The 16,906-nt window shown below is 33.8% G+C and overlaps 2 protein-coding genes and 1 long non-coding RNA gene across 3 annotated transcripts in view; 2 read left to right on the top strand and 1 right to left on the bottom strand.

Annotated features, from left to right (window-relative positions):
• LOC143247765 (medium-chain acyl-CoA ligase ACSF2, mitochondrial-like) overlaps window positions 1-7,174 on the bottom strand; it is a 47,728-nt gene extending 40,554 nt beyond the window's left edge. The window contains exons 1-2 of the mRNA XM_076496215.1: window positions 7,068-7,174; window positions 444-643 (exon numbers count right to left, since the gene is read on the bottom strand). The gene's annotated coding sequence lies outside the window, so the exon portion shown is untranslated. The remainder of the gene's footprint in view (window positions 1-443; window positions 644-7,067) is intronic.
• The window catches only part of LOC143247769 (putative acyl-CoA synthetase YngI), a 67,736-nt gene that overhangs the window by 48,678 nt on the left and 2,152 nt on the right, over window positions 1-16,906 (top strand). The window lies entirely within an intron of this gene.
• On the top strand, window positions 15,010-16,457 carry LOC143246169 (uncharacterized). Its single transcript, XR_013025822.1, has 4 exons — window positions 15,010-15,161; window positions 15,430-15,543; window positions 16,013-16,119; window positions 16,312-16,457. It is a non-coding gene; the product is annotated as an uncharacterized LOC143246169 (long non-coding RNA).

The following is a 16,906-nucleotide window of genomic DNA, read 5'->3' as shown; positions in this document are numbered from 1 at the left end:
TAAAGCTATGAATAATAACAGTATTGTATTACAGAATCAGCTTATAACATCTAACCCCTTGGGACTAGGAATAAAAGCTATGAATAACAGGATTATAACAAGATCTAACCCCTTAGTCCTTATAAGAACTAGTAAAGCTATAGACAACAGTATTATTACAAGATCTAACCCTTAGTCCTTATAAGGACTAGTAAAGCTATGAATAACAGGATTATAACAAGGTCTAACCCCTTAGTCCTTATACAAGGACAGTAAAGCTATGAATAACAGGATTATAACAAGATCCCAACCCCTTGGTCCTTATACAAAGACTAGTAAAACTATGAATAAATCCAAAACCAATTATCATAGGAGACTTTAATTCCCCACACACAGATATAAGAGGAAACACAAACACACATAGAGGGTTAATTATAAAAATAATTTCTATAAACAACATGCACCTTATAAACGGCGATACTCCTGTACACTTTTCGGTTGTCAACTGCTCATATGACGTATTTGATTTCATCATAGTTCCAAAGAACACAGTAAACAGAATCTCTAACTTTAGTGTACGTGATGAAAACACCAGTATCCATTTCCCCTTTTCATGTATGATTCACACCGCTGCGAGGTACTTCACTCCCTCAGTGTAAAAACACTATAATAGATTGACCATTATAAGATTGACCATTATATTGACCATTATTATATAAAAACACTATAATAGATTGACCATTCTCAACGTTCTTATCTATCACACGCAATTGCTAACAGTAAAACAGAATTAGACAATTATGTTAAACAAGTTTCTGAGCCGTACAGAAAGCCATCAAAAACACAGCTCCGAATACTAGGAAAAAACACTCACATAATCATTGGACTTTAACATTAAAAATTAACGCACTAATAATCAAACGCAGACAGTTTACAACGGGCGACCCGGCCATCAAAACACAGATCAACAGAACAAAAATTAAACATCAAATTAAAATAGCAAAACAAATAAGTTGATATAACTGTTGCAAAAAATATAGAAAAAAACAAAGATCAAACCAAAAGTATTTGGGAAAATTTAAGAGTATTTCTTCCGACAAAACACAAATTACTTACTACAACACATAACACACAACAACACAGTCGTATGAACGGACTCGGAGAAAGTCGACTACACAAAAATCCTCCTTCAGTGACCTAAAATCGGACAACGTTGACACACAACACCAACAACAACTACATTCAAATCAATTTTTCTTCACAACACAATTCCCTGTAAGACACTAGAAAACTATTCAAGTTCAATCAATAGAAAAATCACCACCACAGAAACTTAAAATTAACATTAGAAACTTGAAAACACTTCACCCGGACATGATCAAATATTATTGTCAAGAAAGCTGTCAGTCTTCTATTACAACATCTCACAAATATGTTGAATATCTCATTAGCAACTGTTTATTACCCCGACACATGGAAAAACAACAACATTATCACTACGATACCAAAGTGACAAACAATATAGGACAAATCCTGACAACTTCCGATCCATCAGTCTGTTAAGTTGTCTTGGAAAACTGATAGAGAAAATCATTTCAAATCGACTCCACAATTTTGTGCGCACCCGAGTTGCTCAGCGGTATGTCTGCGGATTTACAGTGCTAAAACCGGGTTTCGATACCCGTAGTGGGCAGAGCACAGATAGCCCGCTTTGTGCTGAATTGAATAACAGAAAATAACAAATAATAACCATTTCTGTGAAATAAATTACATCCCACCTCAAAATGCTTCCAGGAAAAACAGACAAACAATAGATCAGCTCACACAACTCACTGAATCAGTTTACAAAACATTTTACAACAATCAGGTAACCATAAGGGTATTGTTAGATGTTAAAAAAGAATTTGAGTGTTTGGATAACGACATTAAGTGAAAATTAACTCATCTGAAAATAAATCACCATGTTATTAAATGGATATCAAATTTATTAACTGATAGAACAGCCCAAGTAAAGGTCAATAAAACCTTATTAATATAACTGTAAGGGTGTCCCAAGGATCCGTCCTGTCACCACTCATGTACATGACTTTAGTCAGTGATATACCTTTTCCCATTTTAACGTACACTTACAATTCACAATACGCAGACGACATTACTATCTGGAGTATCTCTAGAAACCCGCTAATGACCATGTCTCGCGTTCAAGAAACACTAAATAATGTCACGAGCTGGATCAACAAGTGGAGAGTAGGTTTAAATCCAACAAACCGCAAGCAATCACTTTTTATAAAAATTAAAAAGACACAGAAAAACTCTGGAATAAATAAACATAACTCTTGGCAATACGCCTATCATCATGAACAAGCATATTACATTCCTTGGCATCACTTTTGACTTAAGATTAACATGGGAAAAACTTGTTAACAACATACACTCATCTATCAAAAAGCGTATTTCACATTTAATGACCATATCTAACAAACACTCAAACTGCTCGCCAGAGACTATCATCCCAATATACAAGGCTTAAATCTGTCCGTTAATAGAATACGGATGTCAAGTCACATATGTCTAACAACACACTACAGGAAATCCAAGTACAACAAAACAAAATACTAAGAGCATCAAACAGACTACCATCATACACACACGTAAACTATATACACTAAATCAGTAACCTACCAACTCTTAAAACAGGTTTACAGAGAAATATCATACTAATATACTCTTTCAAAAAAAGAAACGAAAAAGAGATTTATTTTTTTATTTTAAAGAGAAATATGTGTAATAACGTTACAAGCTCAGAGTACGTGATGTTACACATGTTAAGGCACTGATTGACAAGGCCTGGCATGGCCAAGCGCGTAAGGCGTGCGACTCGTAATCCGAGGGTCGCGGGTTCGCGCCCACGTCGCGCTAAACATGCTCGCCCTCCCAGCCGTGGGGTGTAAAATGTAACGGTCAATCCCACTATTCGTTAGTAAAAAGAGTAGCCCAAGAGTTGGCGGTGGGTGGTGATGACTAGCTGCCTTCCCTCTAGTCTTACACTGCTAAATTAGGGACGGCTAGCACAGATAGCCCTCGAGTAGCTTTGTGCGAAATTCCAAAACAAACAAACAAACCAAAATGACAATAAAAGTTGTGCACTTTGAAAACGGTGGAAAACATCGGATTTTTCGCCAAAACGCATGCGTGTCCAATAAATTTGTTTGAGAGATCTGCATATTCTGCAAGTGCAACATGTGCAAAATCCCTATAAAAGTGAGGGGTTCTCGGTTTTCATAGCTCAGTGTTAAGCCGCCAACACGCAATACAGTTACGCCAAAACTGACTAAAGCACAACGCAACAACGCCATCGGTCGCTTGAAAGCAGGAAAATCTCGATCAGATGTTGCCAGAGCTGTGAATGTCCACCCAAGCACCATCACAAGGCTATGGAATCGTCACCAACAACGTGGATCAACTCGTGAGCGTCCACGATCTGGCAGATATCGTGTGACCACGCCCGCACAAGATCGCTACATCCGGTTACGTGATATGACCACCACTACGACGTCTACTACCTCAACCATACCAGTGTTGCGTAGGATTTCCGATCATACCGTACGCAACAGTCTACGAGATGCAGGAATCCGAACTCGACGTCCAGTCAGAGGCGTCATCCTATCCCAGCAACATCGTCAAGCACGGCTGCAGTGGACTCGGGTTCATCGGGTATGGCCTCATCGACGATGGAGGCATGTTTGGTTCAGCGATGAATCACGTTTTATGCTTCGTAGACAGGATGGAAGGACCCGTGTTTACCGTCGCCGAGGTGAACGTTTTGCTGCAAACTGTGTAAAAGTTGACAGATTTGGTGCTGGCAGCGTCATGATGTGGGCTGCCATCGCCTAAATTGCCAGAACAGATCTTTTGCACATTCGAGGGAATCTTACGGCTCAACGATACGTCGACGAGATTCTTAGGCCCCATGTGCAACCCATCATGGTGAACGTCAACAACGTTTTTCAACATGACAATGCCCGTCCTCACACAGCCCGACTCACCACTGTCTTCTTGAGACACCACAACATCAACGTTCTTCCCTGGCCCTCCAGATCACCATATTTAAACCCTATCGACCGTCTTTGGAACGAGTTGGACCGACGTCTGCGACGGCGACAACCTCAAGAGCAGACTCTACCTCAGCTTGCAGGCTGAGTGGACAGCCATTCAGGGATGTGATTCGTCATATCATCGCTTCCATGGGCAGGAGATGCCAAGCAGTTATTGATGCTCACGGTAGGCATACTCGTTATTGACGTTAAACTTCAACTAGTGAGCGTGGACTTCGCCTTTGCAGACTTAGGATGTTCAGCAGTGAATGTGCAAAGTTTCACACATGTCATACAGAACTACCCGGAATAAACTTGTTAACAATTTGTCTCAAATTTTGCCTTTTGCGTTTCTTTTTTTTGAAGAGTATATTATTTAAAATTAGAGCATAGAAATCAACTAACTACATCATTATGTATTAATACATTCTTTGGTTCTTTCAGAATTATCTTATATTGTTCATTCATCACCATAACTTTGTTTTACTTTTCCAGTGTTATTTATTATAGCTCCAGAAATGTTGTTATCTGCATATAAGGACTCCACTGTGCAGGTAAGTACACAGATGATCTGCTGTGTAGACATGATTATATACGTATTAACGTTTCTAGTGTGTGTCAGGCTTATATAGATGTTGACACTTTTATTGTATGTATGTGTTATGAAGTTACCAACACTTTACTTTTACTTTATATTTAGTTATGCAGATAACAACATTTCCAGTATGTTTCAACATACTATAAAAGTGTTTATATATTTATAAATATCAACATACTGGAAATGCTGATATCTGTATAACTAAATATAAAGTAAAAGCGTCAATATCTGTATAAACACAATGAATACTGGAAATGTTGGTAATTTCATAACATATAGATACAATCAAAGTGTCAATATCTGTATAAGCACAACACACACTAGATACGTTAATACGTCTATACACTGTTCACGTCTACACAGCAGATCACCTGTGTACTTACCTGTACAGTGAAGTCCTTATAGCTCCAGAGAACAAAGAAATGATGGTTTTATTGATACATCGTAACATTTCAAACTGTGAGATAATGACATACAGATCACGAAGGTTTTGGTTATTTTAAAGTCCAGTTTCTGGTCTATTTATGACGTAACCAGCCGTAATCCTACTGGATGTTGTTCTGTTCCATAAACTGACTATTCGTTTGTCTCTCTTTTTTCTGATCCACAACATAGTTTTTTTTATCAATACACAGTACGGTTTTTGTAAGGCAGGTACAAAAGGTCGTAAGGTCATAGTTCTGACCAGATAAATTCAGGGATAATATATGTTTTTCCTTAGATACACATGTATAGTATGATACATATATTCAAGTACATTATATATAATACATAAACACAGTATGATACTTATATTCAAGTACATTATATCATAATACACATACACAGCATGATACTTATACTGTAGTACATTATATCATAATACACAAACACAGTATGATACTTATACATTAGAACATTATATCATAATACACATACACAGTGTGGTGGTTATAATACAGTACATTATATCGTAATACAGATATACAGTATAATACTTATATTACAGTGCATTATATCATAATACACATACACAGCATGATACTTATACTCTTGTACATTATATCATAATACACCTACCCAGTGAAATACTTATACTCTAGTACATTATATCCTAATACATATGCACAGGATGATACTTATACTCTACTACATTATATCATAATACACATATATGGTATGGTAGTTATAATACAATACATGATATCATAATATATATATATATAGATAATAGTTATACATCATAACATCATATCATAATGCATTTGCCTTATACGATACTCATACGACAGTAAATTATATAACAATACTTAGTATGATAGTTAGACTCTAGTGAATTATATAATAATATACATACACAGTATGATAGTTATACTCTAGCACATCATATCGTAATACACTATATGGTAGTTATACCTCAGTAAAATAGAACAGTTTATGGTCATATATTCATCTAGTAATTCCTCAATTTCACAGAATAGTTTAATAATTCATTCATACAGTAAATACTCACACATGAGTTAATAATTAAAATTTTGATGAAGAATGTAAGTTTTGGATTTTGTCTTCACAACAACTGATTGGGCTTTAGAGATGATTGGTGTTCGAAAACTAAAGATTGAAAATTGATGTTAATGTTGATAAACTCACACTGGTTAATTGACGGTATGAATGTTCTAAATACAGCGTCCACCCACCACCACCACAAACACTTTGAACCAACAAAAGAATTCAGATTACCTTTATAACACGTTCAAAACTGAAACTGTGAACCATCCTCTCTTAACCATATCAGACCTCGGTACGTGTACACACTGATCACTAGTTGAGGCTCAGAGTGAATGTTTTTAATAACTGTTATCTGTATATTAATTATATGTATGTTCAGTATAAGTGGTACGTAATACATGAAATCCTAATATTACATCTAAATACTGGTATCCATATGAATAAAACCTTTCTTATAAATCTTTAAAAGATAACAAAACATACAATGGAATTCTTCATATTTATAAATTAACAGATACACTCGGAGTTATATATAATATACATATTACCAGCACTTATTGAAATGTTAATATATAAAAACACAAGACATACTGGAACTCTTAGTACCTATATAAATATAACACACATTCGAAATACAAGCACAACATATAAAAAACATAAAAAAAATTAAATATTTGTATAAACACAATAGACACTGGAAGTGTTGGTATCTATATAACACAAAGTACAAAGAAAATATTAATATCTATATAAATCCATACATACTCGAATAATTAATATCTATGTAAACACAATAGACACTGGAAGTATTGGTATTTATTTAATACAACATACTATAAATGTGTCAATATCTATAAAAGCGCAACACACACTAGAAACGTTAATTTAACGTTCACACAATATATTACCTGAGTACGTACATGTACTGTGGAGTCCTTATAGCTCCAGAAAACGAAGAAATGATAGTTTTAGTGATAGATCGTAACGAAAACATTTTGAGCTGTGAGATAATGACAAACACAACACCAAGGTTCTGGTTACTTTATCTTATGACATAGGCTGCCGTAATCCCATTGGATGTTGTTCTCTTCTAGAAACTGATCCTATCTTGTGTGTTAATTCGTCTCTCTTATCTGTCTTCAACTATAATAAGCTACGAAACACGTAATTTAATCTAACCAACGCAGTTCAGTACAAACACATCCACAGTGGTTTTGTTATTGGTAAGTTCATCTCAAGGATGATGCTGAATTATAGATAAATTGTTTTGATTTTCGTGTACGGAATGATAGTTGTACTACACATACATTATATCATTTTACCCATTCTATTTAAAAAGTACACAGAGCGGTTCGCCACAATAAAGCCAGACTGGCCTAACTGGTTTTTTTATAACTGAATACTGAATTATATAAGTTTGTAATCTTATCTTTTCACATCGGTAGGGATGAGTGTATACAGAGATGCCAACTATTTCAAATGGCTGAGCGTAATCAATGTAGACGGGCCCTTTTCATTTGGGGCTACTAGGCCTGACCAATGTCTCTAAGCTGTTTATTGTTATATTATTATTATAACTATTATTATTTATTACTGCTACAGATTGCTCATTTATGACTGTGTTTTGTGAATTTAATAAATAAATATGAAAAAAATATTTTGAAATTATGTCTTTTATTTAGTTCAGAGTGACAAATATACTGTTAAAACATATGAATAAAACCATTCATAAAACATTTAACATGCACAAACAGTAAACAGAAATAGCTGTTGTGTAAGGACTAATTTATATCATGTTTATGATACTAATTGTAATAGTTCTGCAGCTTCTGTAGCCTTTGTTTTCATGAGAATGTCTCTGGATGGTTGTGAGTTATAACAACATTGTCCATTTGACTGCATACACATCTTGTGTGTTATAATACTGTTCAAAACTGAGATGCTCAAGTTTGGTCTGAACTTGCTTTTGTTTTAGTCACTAAACTAAATATTCTTTCACTGTCAGCATTAGAATGGAAGATTGTAAGAATTCCAAGCATAACCCTACACAGAATGTCATACTTCTGGTTACCATTTCCATCCTTAACTGTAGACAACTAAACACAAAACTTGTCAACATTCAACTGAAGGACAGTTTCTGAGAAAGTATCAGTTTGATATTCAAATATTGCCCTTCCAACTTGTCAATAGTGTTGTGCTCATGTGTATTGACAAGAACAAGGTAAACTGTCTGTGAAGAACTATAGAGAAGAGAAATCTTTTCTGACTTTCAGTTTTCGATCAGCAACCTCTGTGTGGATCATAAGTTCATACTTTAGAGGGAAAGGTTTCATCATGTAATTTGTAGCTGCAATATAGTATTTTTTGACACTGATGTAGAAGCTGATAAGGTTCAGGTCCTTTTCATATTTAACAATGTATTCTTGAGCAGCATTTCCAATAGAAACTGCCTCATCAGATTTGTGTAAGGATTCATTGCTGTAGTCAAGTTCAGTGATGTTGCCTTCACTGGCTTGATGTATCTGACAAGTATATTTTTAACTTGTGTAATCAGAGTTCTATGTATAATGTGTATGCAAGGTTCTTCTCTTTGCAATATCAAATTGGCTTGTTTAAGTAGAAGAATTGCAGATTGAAGAAAAAAACAATATAACAAGTTCACTTTGTTGTCCAAGAAAACTGTTAACTTATCTAACTTGCTGTGTGCATAACTTTTCTTGGTTACTTCCTTGTTAGTTTTCGTTTTCTTCTCATTGATTGTCTCTTCTTTAGTTCAAGGTCAGACTGCCTAAACATATATTGTGTTACATCAAATGTTTCTTTGTCTGCTTTTAGAGACTGTTGTCTTATGTGGCTGAAAGGATGTCTTGACTGTGTCTCTGAGTGGCTGAGAGGATATCTTGGCTGTTAAAGTCTTTCTGTCTGACTGAGTTGCACGTTTAGATACTTTTGAATCCAGTTTTTCCTTTTCACAGTGAAAATACTTCTTCAATGGCTTCACATGCCCAATTTTCTGTTGAAGCACACCCTAAGTAATGGCCATCTTGTGTCAACAAGTTGTAGAATTTTTCTTGGTTATTTGTCATACAAACCTTGAAACTCTTTGAAGTGTTGTTTTCTGCTAGCACTTTTGTGCTAGAGGTAAATTATAAGAAATGACGAATTGCGTGAACATCACTTCTGCATTTATGGTTTCATATTTTGAATTCTTATTCATAAGTGTTGTTATTTGCATCGTTTTTGTCTTCGCCTCTGTTTTTTGTTGGTGGGATGCCAATTATATATGTCTGGAACAATCGTTTATCCCGCCAGGAGCCACAAAAAAATCGATGTGACAAACTGTAAAAACGCATTACTGTTACTGACTTTTAATGCAATGACCGGATATTTTGCACTATACTCTTTCCTAAATTTTTGATTCACAGTTTTAGTCCTTTTAGATTTGCCAGAAACAAGACAATCTGGTGAACGAGGTCTTTTTTTCCATCTTGTTAACGATCGCATTGGTGTTTCTATGCCGCTTAGAAAACGAGAAATACCCTTCAACGCGAACCCTGATTGGCTGATAAGCACTGATGACGTAACTATGGATTCCCCCACGTACCCAGTATGGAGAAGCACCGCACTCAAACTATTGGTAGACGTCTGAGATACAAATATTTTTTTTTATTATTTCAAGTACAAACATGATTATCGCAAATAGACATTTGGACTATGTCTTTTATTTATTATCAAAATTTATTTGTATCTCACTAGAAATTTTTTTCACCCCTTTCAAGCCCTTGGGAAACAATTTATCACTTTATTGTATAGGCCTATATAATATATTATAATTTGGGAGTTGCAACAAGTCGTAATATTTGACTGTATGAGCGTAAAGTCGTAATGTATACACCAAAATCGTAATGGTTGGCATATCTGATGTACATTGTCGATAGATATAGTTAAAGTAAGCTCTGATGTCAAGGTTAGGGTACCTAAATATATCTGTTTATGTTTTTTACTTACATATGATGTTCTCTTCCTTTTAGTTCTGTCCAACTTTGTGTGTTCAAATTTATCAAAATTAAATATATTTGATAAAGTTGATCAGAAACAGTGAACTAGTTTGAGATTAAATCCTACGTATTAGTAAATAGACATATATATGTCCATTAGACGTCGGATATTTGTTAATATAATATCAAAGATTAACTATCAGCTCATCTTACTAACATGCTTACTAGAACAACTCATTTTATGGACATGCACTCTAAAAGACATCAGTTAGCAAACTGTTTTGTAATATGTTAATACGTGAGGGTGCATAGTGTTATAAATTAAATACCTGAGGTAATGGTGTCCAGGAACTAGAATCAGAGGGTGTGTTGCTAGGGTGTCTCAACATGACATCATTGTATAAGATAACATTAAAACATTTTGGTAGTTTTTGGACATTATTTCATATTAAACTATTGTTAGAGTACATTTCTTGAATACTAACATAGTATATGTATGAATCTAATATCATACCTTTTATGGATATTACATTACCTATTTATGTAAGTAAAACCACAAACTAAATGAAATATTTATTATCAAATTTGAATGTACATAAACTATTAATATAAATATCATGGTTTATAAAACGCCAGATCAGCTTCCATACAACTTCTGTACACAATGTCCATATTACTATTTGTTCACTTCAATCACTAAGTACTATTTCATGTACTTTATAAACGACATAGTGTTATCAACATTACTGTATAGTACAACAATCAGTAAAAGGTTCAAACAGTGTCTGTCAGAAAATATAGCTTATAATATATTTCAATATGAATGATAATTTGACTGTTATCGATTCAGTTCTACATTTAATATGTACTTAAACTAAAAACCTGCATCATCATGTGAAATGTATGAGATTTACAACTTTATTTACACAACAACAAATATTATATATATTCATATGTGTGTGTGTATTAAAATGGTAACATGGTCACAACTCCGGACATATAATTTCTAATATACAGTCTAACGTTCAGTGAATCTTGTGTTACGTTTCAAATATAAATAGATTCATCCTGTCACCACTAGTACTGAAACTGATGTAGTTCTACTAATATAAGTAAGAGTAAAGAACCACTTAGTGAATGTATTTATGTCTTATTTTATATTTATTTGCAAATCTAATATTTGTGTTTCTTTACCATACTAATATGGCTAATAATATTTATTAGCCCAGCATAGTCAAGTGGGTTAAGGCAATCGACTCGTAATCATAGGGTTGCAGGTTCGAATACCCGTCCCACCAAAAATGCTCGCCCATTCAGCCGTGAAGAAGTTATATCATGATGGTCAATTCCCTTATTCGTTGGTGAAAGAGTAGTTCAAGAGTTGGCGGTGTGTGGTGATGACTAGTCGCCTATACTCTCGTTTCTTCACTAATAATTTAGGTACGGCTAGCGCAGATAGCCCTTGATTGGCTTTGCGTGAATTCCAAAAATTACACAATATTTATTTTTATTTAGATCGAATATTTTCTCTGGTTCACATCTTGGACATGAGTCTCCTGATTATTACGTTACCCATTATAATTTATGCCGAAGTTTTAAAATGTATGCATGATATTGTGTATGTATATTAAAAATATAATATACTAAGTCTAACTATCACACTGTATTTGTGTATCAATGTATAATGTACTACAGTTTTAGAATCATACTGTGTATCTGTATTAATATATGATGCACTAGAGTATAGGTGTCATGTTGTGTATGAGTATTAATATGTAAGGTACTAGAGTATAAGTATTATACTGAATATGTGTATTATGATATAATGTACAAGAGTATAAGTATTTCACTGGGTAGGTGTATTATGATGTAATGTACTAGAGTATAACCGTTATACTGCACATGTGTATTATGATATTATGTACAAGAGTATAAGTATTTCACTGGGTAGGTGTATTATGATGTAATGTACTAGAGTATAACCGTTATACCGCACATGTGTATTATCATATAATGTACAAGAGTATAAGTATTATACTGTGTATATGTATTAATACATAATGTACCAGAGTGTAAGCATTATACTCTGTATGTGTTTTAATATGTGATTTGCTAGAATATAATTATCATACAGATATTGACACTTTTATTGTATATTTTGTTATACAGATACCAACACTTCCTGTGTGTTTTTATACAAATATAAACACTTATATAGTATGTTGTGTTATTCAAATACATTGTATCATACAGATATTGATACAATGGAAAAATTTTATTGAAGAACTGGAGCTTGAAGGTAAACCCAGTGATATCACTTTCTACTTTATTGTGAGATGGTTGTAAACCAGTAATGCCTTAAATAGGTTTGTGGACTTGTTGGAGCCTGTTATTACTTTCCTTGAAGAAAGGAAAATATTCTATCCTCAAGTGATGATGAGTGGATTCAAGATCTACTATTTCTTACTGATATAACGAATCATCTACAAACTGTGAACTTGGCATTCCAGGAGTAGATTCATATTGTTTCTAATCTAACTCAGACAATTTTCAGATTTCAGAATAAAATAAGACTTTTTCAAGGAGACATATTGTCATGAAACTACAGTAACTTTTCCAATCTCAAAAGGAGAGTAAGTACGTTCCCTGATATTGAAATAAAACAAACTGGAAGAATACAAAGATAAGTTACGAGGACTGCTTGATAACTTCTTAGACAGGTTTGAGGACTTACAGAAGTTAAAGCCCTGCTTCGTCTCTCTTGTAAATCCTGGTTCATGTGATCAATAATGGTTGTCCAATACTCGAACCTCTGGTTACAGAAACATCTGCTGTGGAACGAACAGAACTGCAGAATGACCTGGGTCTAAATATGATCCATAAATCCCATTCTACAACTGAGTTCTGGAAGTAAGTTCAAGAAAGAAAATGTCCTGAACGGAAGAAAACCAATGTGCGACTCATTTTAATTTTCAGCACAACATGCTGCTGTGAATCACTGTACTTTGTACTGAAGTTTGTGAAGATGAAACATCGTTCCATCCTGACAAATCAACACCTGACGGAGATAATTCGTACAGCCTTGACGACATGTCAACCGAAAGTTCAACGACTCACAACCAAGATGGAAACTTACACAATCTCTACTAGCAGTAAATAGTCTGATCAAGGTCTGTTTGTGTCAGAAAAATATTATGACAAGACTACAATTTTGTAAGGTGGTATCTGATTAAAATATCTTTAATATTATTGTTTTACATATTTTACTCCATGTTATGACCAGATATTTACTAGGATAAATAAATATAATTAAAAATATCTGTCTTTAAATTTTTTTATTTTTGTCAGTCTTATTTACTCTTAATGAAATACAAATTTGCATATTTTTCTAAGATGTTTCCGTAGTTCATGACCGTGTTAAATACACTCAATATAGTTAAAACAAACATCAGTCAAAATTTTGAAAACTTTGAGTATATATATGTGTACTTTGTAATTATTAAAACTAATACAGATTAACAGTTTAAAAACCACATATATGTATTTCTTAATATTTATATAAAAGTTATGTAACAAAATTTAAACGTGTGTGTAATATTTGTTCATGTTCTCAAACATCTGAAGTTTATCGTATGTGGCCCTTACGTTAAGCAAGTTTGGCCATCCCTGCATTATTGTATTGATAATGGTCCACGTGTTGTTAAATATTGTGTACCTGTGTTTATACTGGTTCATGTGTAACTAAATATAATGTTCACGTGTTGTTAGATATAATGTACTTGCATCTTTACTGGTTCAGTTGTTGTTAGATATACTGTAGCTATAGATGTACTGGTACATTTGTTCTTAGGTATATTATGTTTATATCTCTTCTGGTTCCCGTGTTCTTGGATATATAGTAGGTGTATCTTTACTGGTTGACGTATTGTGAGATATATTGTAACTATAAAAGTACTGGCTCACGTATTGTTTGATATACTGTAGTTATAGATGTACTGGTTCACGTGTTCTAACATACATTGTACTTTAATCTTTATTGGTTCATGTGTTATTACAAATTTGCATATTTTTCTAAGATGTTTCCGTAGCTATACATTTACTGGTTCAAGTGTTGTTAGATATACTATACTTCTATCTTTACTAGTTCAGGTGTGGTTAGATATAATATACTTGTGCCTTTACTGGTTCACAAGTTTTTAGTTTTACTATAGCTATAGATACACTGGTTTACGTGTTGTTAGTATATTGTTCTTACAGATGTACTGAATCACTTGTTCTTAGATATACTGTACTTGCATGTTTACTGGTTCGCTTGTTGTTAGATATACTGTAGCTGTACATGTACTAGTGCACGTGTTGTTAGATATACTGAACTTGTATCTTCACTGGTCACGTGTTTTTAGATATACTGTAGCTACAGTCGCACTGGTTCATATTTTTTTTTTAATATACTGTACCTGTATCTTTACTGGTTCATGTGTTGTTAGATATACTGTATCTATGGATATTGAGGTTCAAGTGTTGTTAGGAAGACTGGTCTTGTAGCTTTAGCAATTCACGTGTTTTTAGATATAATCTACCTGTATCTTTACTTGTCCATGTGTTGTTAGATATACTGCAGCTATAGATGTACTGGTTCAAGTGTTGTTAGGAAGACTGGGCCTGTAACTTTAGCGATTCACGTGTTTTTAGATATACTGTACCTGTATCTTTACTGGGTCATGTGTTGTGAGATATACTGTAGCTATGGATATTGAGGTTCAAGTGTTGTTAGGAAGACTGGTCTTGTAGCTTTAGCAATTCACGTGTTTTTAGATATAATCTAACTGTATCTTTACTTGTCCATGTGTTGTTAGATATACTGCAGCTATAGATGTACTGGTTCAAGTGTTGTTAGGAAGACTGGGCCTGTAACTTTAGCGATTCACGTGTTTTTAGATATACTGTACCTGTATCTTTACTGGGTCATGTGTTGTGAGATATACTGTAGCTATGGATATTGAGGTTCAGGTGTTGTTTGATATACTATACGTGTATGTTTTCTGCTTCATGTGTTGTTAAATATACTGTACCCGTACCTTTACTGGTTCAAATGTTGTTACACTGGTCCATGTAATGTTAGTTTTACACCATCTGTATCTGTAATGGCTTATATGAAGTTAAAATGTATTTTAGCTTTAAATATACTGGTTCATATAATGTTAGTGTTACTGTACTTTAAATAAAATTCTATATATCTGTAAATTCTTAAGTTCCATTGTTTGTACCACAGACTGATCAGCTAGCAGCAAGTTTCTTAGAGCTTGGACTGAGACGCCTGGCAGTTTGGAGCATCAACTATTATGAGTGGTTTCTAACTCAGCTGACTGCAACTAAAGCTAAACTGGTACTAGTACATTAACCATTTAAGGTGTACCACAAAATATACAAACTAAAGTTGTAGTTAGTGTGTTATGTACATTAACAATGTAATGTGTACCATAAATTATACAAACTAAAGTTGTAATTAGTGTGTCATGTACGTTAACAATGTAATGTGTACCATAAATTATACAAACTAAAGTTGTAGTTAGTGTGTTATGTACATTAACAATGTAATGTGTACCATAAATTATACAAAGTAAGGTTGTAGTTAGTGTGTTATGTACATTAAGAATGTAATGTGTACGATAAATTATACAAAGTAAGGTTGTAGTTAGTGTGTTATGTACATTAACAATGTAATGTGTACCATAAATTATACAAACTAAAGTTGTAATTAGTGTGTCATGTACGTTAACAATGTAATGTGTACCATAAATTATAGAAAGGAAAACATTTTTATAGGAATCACCACTATCTTTTCTTGCCCACAGAATACATACTCAACAACAGAAAATAGTCCCGTAAGTTGTTCAACACGTCCAGGAGAAAGACCGGAAAGGAATACCATACAATTGAAACACCACTTGACCATGTTGAGGTAACTGTATGGTATTAGAGCATGTAAGATGAACCATAAATTATACAATGTAAGGTTGTAGTTAGTGTATTAAGTACATGAACCATGTAAGGTGTACCACAAATTATACAAAGTAAAGTTGTAGTTAGTGTGTTATTTACATAGTAAGAGTTCACTATGTTGTATTTTTACAATCTATAAATTTGTTCTCAGGTTAAACTAGTGGACAATGATGGACGAATAGTTCCGGTCAACAAAGAAGAAGAACTGTGTACACGTGATCGTTTATCATTCTTGGGATACTGGGGTGACAAGGAACAATGTGGTCAAGTCTTTGATAATGCACGTTGGTATCACACTGAGTAAGATATAAATAACTAGGATTTGTCCACTACATGTCCACTCTGATACTTCAACTTTCGTCTTGTAACTGTTATTACCGACTAGGAACTGTTACTGGTTTTTTCGATTGTTTTCTAAAAGAGAACATCTTGTCCGCGTCCGGAATTCATTTATTTATCCAGTTAAGTTTGCTCAAAGATACGGTTCCTGATGTGCCTAGCTTCACAAATACATTTCAACATAAATTCCAGATCTAATTATACGTACGAATAACTCACTTATAAAGATATATGAATAACGTTAGTGTTAGTCGATCGTTATAAGACAAATATACTGAGTAATTGAAATGCAGACAAATAGACACCATAAAAATCACTATCTAACTTACTGTGTGACACTGAACTAACTCTGTTCTCTTGTAGTACTTTAAGTTTCTAGGTCATGATAGAATGATGACTTGCAATGT

This window comes from Tachypleus tridentatus, chromosome 3 (assembly GCF_004210375.1).
Source record: "Tachypleus tridentatus isolate NWPU-2018 chromosome 3, ASM421037v1, whole genome shotgun sequence".
Classification (NCBI taxonomy): Eukaryota; Metazoa; Arthropoda; class Merostomata; order Xiphosura; family Limulidae; genus Tachypleus; species Tachypleus tridentatus.
The sequence above is the reverse complement of the archived record's forward strand: the minus strand, read 5'-3'. Positions and strand labels throughout refer to the sequence as shown.